Here is a 6361-nt window from a genome sequence, read left to right as displayed (position 1 = left end):
TTTATACCATAACCTAAGACCAATTAAGTAGGTCAGCTCACTAAGAGATATTACAATAAAATCAATTACAAATGAATCAATATCTGATGTATCATGTCGGCTCAATGCATTTACAATAATAACAAATCATCTTCATGATGTGTCGTGTTGATCTAGAATAGATATGCTTGCCGGTGCATAACCTAGACCTATTTCCCGGTAACAACAAATATGCAAACCCGATCAAACCAATAAACAAATCACCAAAACCAAGTGTCCAAATGATGTCTTCGACATAACCAAGTAATCTCCAAGTTATTCCAAGTGTCAGTGAACAATATATCCTATCGGTGAACCAAATACCGGTGACTGTGCATAAGTCACTGACTTGCCGGTGAACATAATCAAGATCTCCAAGTGTTGATAGATGTTAAAAAGTGTTGACATCAATGACAAAACCATATCAACATATCCAAAATACCAACATCTTATACACAAACACCAACTTGGATGATAGGAATGCAAGGTTATCCTCCACCACCTATTACATAGGCCATGATTGGGAGCATGAGTTATATTGTGCTAGCATCATCTGTGTCCCTATTTGTACAATCTATGTCATAGATTGTTAGTACCCCTCAACATCAAACTCAAGTGACTGCAGCACCTATTGTCTCACAACCACTATTTAGTTACTTGCTAGTGCCATCTTCATCTTATATTGTTCCAAACATGCAACAATTACTAGGTGGTATTCATCAAAATCCTCCATCATATAGTATGCCACAAACTAATGTATCTCATCTAATTTATACTAGAGGTAGTTATTTGTAGGTAAATTTCCTCAAATTCAACCACCTCATAATGTGCATTATCAACAACAATACATTCCTTCACAACAGAATATGGCAACTTACTTCCGGCCACCCTAATATGAATAACATCAACCACCCCAATATCAACAATAACAACCACCTTTTGTTTAGGAAAATGTTCCAATTTATCATAACATGATAGGCTATCAATATATGCAACAACAACCAAGTTATGCTCACCCATCTCAAATGGCATATCAAACAAGACTTTATCAATTGACTATGCCATCTCCTGAGTCGTTTCTAGTCAAAACTTAAAGGGAAGAAATGAAGGGAGCACTTAAAACTTTACAAGATAGTAATTTAGAGAAAGTTTTCAAATTTGATGATTTGTGTCCATATCCATTTGATAAGTCAATAACATCAATACCATTCCCCAAACATTTTGAAACGCCAAAATTTGATACGTATAAGGGGAAAGGTGATCCATGTCATCGCATCAAGGAATTCTATATGGATTGTCAAGAAGTCACATATTGTGATAATTATCTCCTACAACTTTTTCCTAAGAGTCTTAGTGATCCATCCCTCGAATGGTTTTCTAAGTTACCATTTGGCATCATCACTACATTTCCAGATTTATCAAAGAGACTTGTTTCTCATTATCATTATAATGTTGAAATTGTTATTTCCATGCTTGATCTTTGTCACACCAAACAAAAAGGAGGTGAGAGTCTTTTGGACTATATTCAATGATGGAGAGCCCTCGCTGGTCATCTTCCTTGCGCAGTACTTGATACTCAATTGGTTCCAATATTCATCAGTAATTTGCATCCGAAGCTTGCATATCATATTCCCTTAAACTATGTAGCTACATTCCAGGATATCATGTCTAAAGGACCATCAGTAGAACAATATTTGATTTATGAAGGGATCATCAAGATTTACAAAGAGTCTTCTGACAAACCAAGTGGTGATAGAAAAAGGTATCGGAACAAAAACAAGAATGTTGTAGGAGATTGCGTCACTGATTCTAAGACAATTCAAATGTTTGTGGCTGAAAAACCACCACCCCCATAAGTATGTTCTAATTAGAAATCATATACCAATTCATCACCAACAATGCATGTCAATCTACCACCTCAGGTTTATCATAATCGAACACTGACATCAAATGTGCAAACTAATCATACAAATTCCATCACTATTTCTTAAGCTCCTCCTCAATAGATAAATTATAACAACCCAAGACGTTAGTTTACACCCATGGGGGAACCATTGGATGTGATCTTCAAGCATATGGAGCAGCATAATATGGTTATGTTGTTGGCATTTCACACTCCAATGATAATTATAGGTGATTGAAGGTATTGTCATTGATGGCAACCTTGCAATCTTATGGCACCGACAGGCACCTGCACCAGCATTGGCAGACTCTACACCGACAGATAGTTCATGACAGTGACAAGAATGTTTATCGACACCCTAGCCGATAGGATTTTGATTATTGTATATTGTATTTAATTAAGCCGACATGGCATATTGTAATAAGACTCATATATAAGTATGATATCTTGTAGATCATTTTAAAGAGACATGATAGGATGGATATGTAGAGCGAATATTAAGGTAGATCTTGTAGAAAGGTTTATGGTTATTATATGAGCTTCAACCAGTACTGAACCTGGCATAGCAGATACTTTTTATAGAAGTATTGATATTGGATTCTCATAATCCATTTTGTAAGTCAATGAGAATTCCTTTTCTATTTGAGCAATGAGCTCTAGGCAGTTGGGCTTCCTACATGTGCAGGCACACTATTGTAAGTAATATCCATTCATTGGCCAGTGAGTGAATATTGTGGGTCACAAATCCCATTGAGGTTTTTCCCACACCGGGTTTCCTCAGTACTTTCTTTGTCAACTACAATATTTACCTCACGAGTATCTATGTTCATGGTATACAAGATTTTAGACTCATGATTTGTATCCTCATGTGGAGTCTCCACATCCTCAATAGTCAGTGTTGCATCTGTCTAAATCCATGGAGTAACAGTAGGTGGTGGCAAATTGTCTGTCACTTTTATATTTGGTGGTCCACCTATTTTGTCTTTTCCTTTGTCCTAATCATTTTGGTATACCTTAAAAGCTTTAGGTCTTTTGAACTCTTCTTGTTTCTCCTTCTCCACAAAGAAGATGTCCCATTTATCTGTTGTCTCTTCTGATATCTCATTAACTATGTCAGCCATTAGACTTACATGTCGGTGACCACTAGAAAATACTATTATGTTAGCTTTGTTGATCAACTCATCAATTTCTTCCACTGATTTAACAGGGTGAACAACTAACAGTTTCTCAATCTTTATTTTCTTGTCTAGTTCCATAATGGCTAACCTTTTAGCATCAAGCCGCCTATATAGATCACTAGGTAAATCATCTACAACCTCTATCAAAACTTTCGTATAGATGTCAAGGTGTAAGATGATACTAATTTCTATGCTTTCCTTTTCCTCATTGGTAAATGTATCATACAATTTACTAACATTAGACAAGTTTCCATCATCTATTATTTCATTCAGCAAGTTTTCAAGAGAAGGAATAACCTATTTTTCCTTTGTCTTTCTTGGTGTCATCTTTTTAGTTGGGGGCCTTACTGCTTGTTGTTTCTTTCTTGCCTTTTTAGGTGTAGGAGAGGGTATCGATAAATATTTTCTCTTCCTATCTACTCTTTCAAACTTAGCTGGGATTTTTCTTTCTAATGAAGTTCCAACCGGTGAGAGGTGTGCTTCTAGTTGTAAACCTTCCAAATCACTTTCTTTGATATTGGTGATATTCATTATGTTTTCCTTTATCTCTTTCACCTATTTTGTTGCACTTCTGATATATTTCTCTCTTCTCTTCCTCTGTTTAAGTGTTTGCACACCACTTTCAATGGTTTCAGCATTACCAAACACTTTTTCTTCTGACTCTCTAGGGGCTTCAAGTAGGGCTTTGGCATATGTTTCAATAATGTTCACATCTACCTCATAACCCATTTCTATCACCCAAACAGTTCTTGGAAGAACTGCTTCCATCCAAATTTCATCTTTCTTAATTACAAAACAAATTTCTTTCTGATATTTGTCAACAATACTCTGAGGTAACCTTTCCCTAGTCTTCATTTTTTCTTTAAAGGCTTGGAAATACTTAGTTATTTTGTTGTCCTTATCTATTCCCATGCCGGTGAAGATATCCAATAGTTGTTTACCTACCAGTATGTCGTAACGAAAGTCTTTTCTACCTATACCAGGAACTTCTTTTGTAATATATAGCATTAGGCATACAAGAAGATTTCCAAATCTGAAAGTACCTTTCTTATCTCTAATTTTTTTTCAAATTTTCAATTAATTCATCCTTCAACCATTCACATACATCTATCTTAGCATCATTGTTAACCATATCATATGCACTCTTGATACATAGACTAGAAATTGAGTTTAGTCGGTTAGCATGTGTTGCCTTATATCCTAATATCATGCTAATGAATCTAACATTGTCATCTTTCACATCATTAACTCTGAGGGATCTACTGTCATAGTTTACACTACTTAAAGTCATCACTATCTTGTTTGAAACTTTCTTGGTCTTATCTTGCCTGATACCAGTGGAAGGTAAGCCAGTCACAGCCCTAACTACTTCTCTAGTGATCTTATGGATAGAGTCTAACCAAAATAATTCTCCATGAACTCTACTGAGTACAATCCTCACAACCTCCTTACAAAATTCCAGAAAGTCAAGGATTTCCACAAAACCTAGGGTTTCTATAGCCTTATGTTCTGGTTTTACAGTTCCATTCTCATCGTAGATAATATTCTTGTACATTTTCATGATTTTGTCTGAACCTAGTTCCTCAATATGGCAATGTATGTATATCCTTGGGTGTTCTGCATATACAACTCCTTTAGGGATTTTAGAAAATGCACCTAGGGTATCATCCTATTTTTCTACTTCGGGAATAATCTTGAATATGGGCCTAAGGCATTTAACCACTTCAATAACAGTAGGGTTTGCAATGAATTCAAGAGAAGAGGAGGAAGCCATTGACAAATACCTTAATCTGCATTTTAGGTTTGGATGCTTGAAAGATCCTGCTTCACTTCTCGCTAAGGATGCCTTCGCTTGGGTTTTTTCACGCTCTTAGGAAATTTGAATGCTTAGTGAGTGAAAAGAGTGAAAAACATTGATTTATAATATCTTTTCCTTTAACAACCACAATAAATGTTTGTTGGTTAAGTGAAACTTAACACATCTGCCGATAAAGAAGAAGTTCATCTTCTCACCATCAACCGATGGTAAACTTGCATGATTTTCAATTTGTTGCCATACCCCCAAAGGTTTTAGTTTAGTTGGATGAAGAATCCCCTGTCGGTGGAGTGATACTCTGTTATACCGGTGAAGGAATAGCCTCATCAACATTCTGATCTCTCTTTCTAATCCATGGTTTTGAAAATTCTTGCTTTACCTCATCAACCTTCTCTTTGCCTTTCAAACTGGGTCCATTATTATTTGTCGGTGATGCCTTACTTCTACAAAATTTTGCAATATGTCCAATTTTGTTACAAGCATAACAAGTCACATTGTTCTTCTGAATAGCCTTTCCATATCCTATGCCGGTATGTGTTTTGCATTGATTAGATAGGTGTCCAAATCTTCCACAAACATAACATCTTACATTCATTCTGCAATTTTCTGAATTGTGACCAATTTTGTTGCATTTGGAACATTGACCGGTGGGTGTATTAGTGTTCTGATAGTTTCTAGATCTACACTGATTTTCTCTATGACCATACTTGTTATAGTTAAAGTGTTTCCCATTAAATTTGTAAGCATTAGGTTGTCTTACTAGTTTGTTGTGATCATGATTGTTTGCAATACCAGAGCTTTCACCAACTTCAAAGACAATTCCATTAGTATCTCCATCAAGTCTCTGATTTTTCAGCATGTTATCAAGTTCTTCTGAACTTTTCTTGAATTTCTCTTTGTGTTGATTTGTAGTAGCCAGCTCATTTTCCAAGATTCCCTTTTGTCTCATAAGTTAAGTTTTGTCATTGTGTGTGAGCATCAAATCTGTCTTCAACATATCATTTTCATGACTAAGTCTTGTATTTTAATTTCCAGCATCATCGAGTCTCCTAGTCAAGTCATCTTCATTCTTCTTTCTATCTTCAATGTCTTTACAAAACCTCATAGTCATATCTTGCATTTCATTCCTCATAGCACGGTTTTCTTGTCTCAACTTGTTCACAAGGTCATTAAGGGTTTCTTTCTCATCATCATCACTTTGCAGCTTCTCATGAAGTTCTCTTCTTTTGTTTCTAGCAATAGTGAGATTCTCTTGAAGTCCTTGACTGAATTCCTATGCAGTCTTCAGATCATCTTCAAGTTTGATATTCTTCAACTTTTCTGCATCATAATATGCAAGAGCAGTTTCCAATTGCTTTCTCAATTTTTCCATCTGTACCGGTGTCAAAATCTCCCTCAAGCTATTAGGATTTTGAAAAGAAGAAAGATGTTTCTCCTGAGCAACCA

This window comes from Cryptomeria japonica, chromosome 8 (assembly GCF_030272615.1).
Source record: "Cryptomeria japonica chromosome 8, Sugi_1.0, whole genome shotgun sequence".
Taxonomy (NCBI): domain Eukaryota; kingdom Viridiplantae; phylum Streptophyta; class Pinopsida; order Cupressales; family Cupressaceae; genus Cryptomeria; species Cryptomeria japonica.
Note: the sequence above shows the minus strand (reverse complement) of the source record.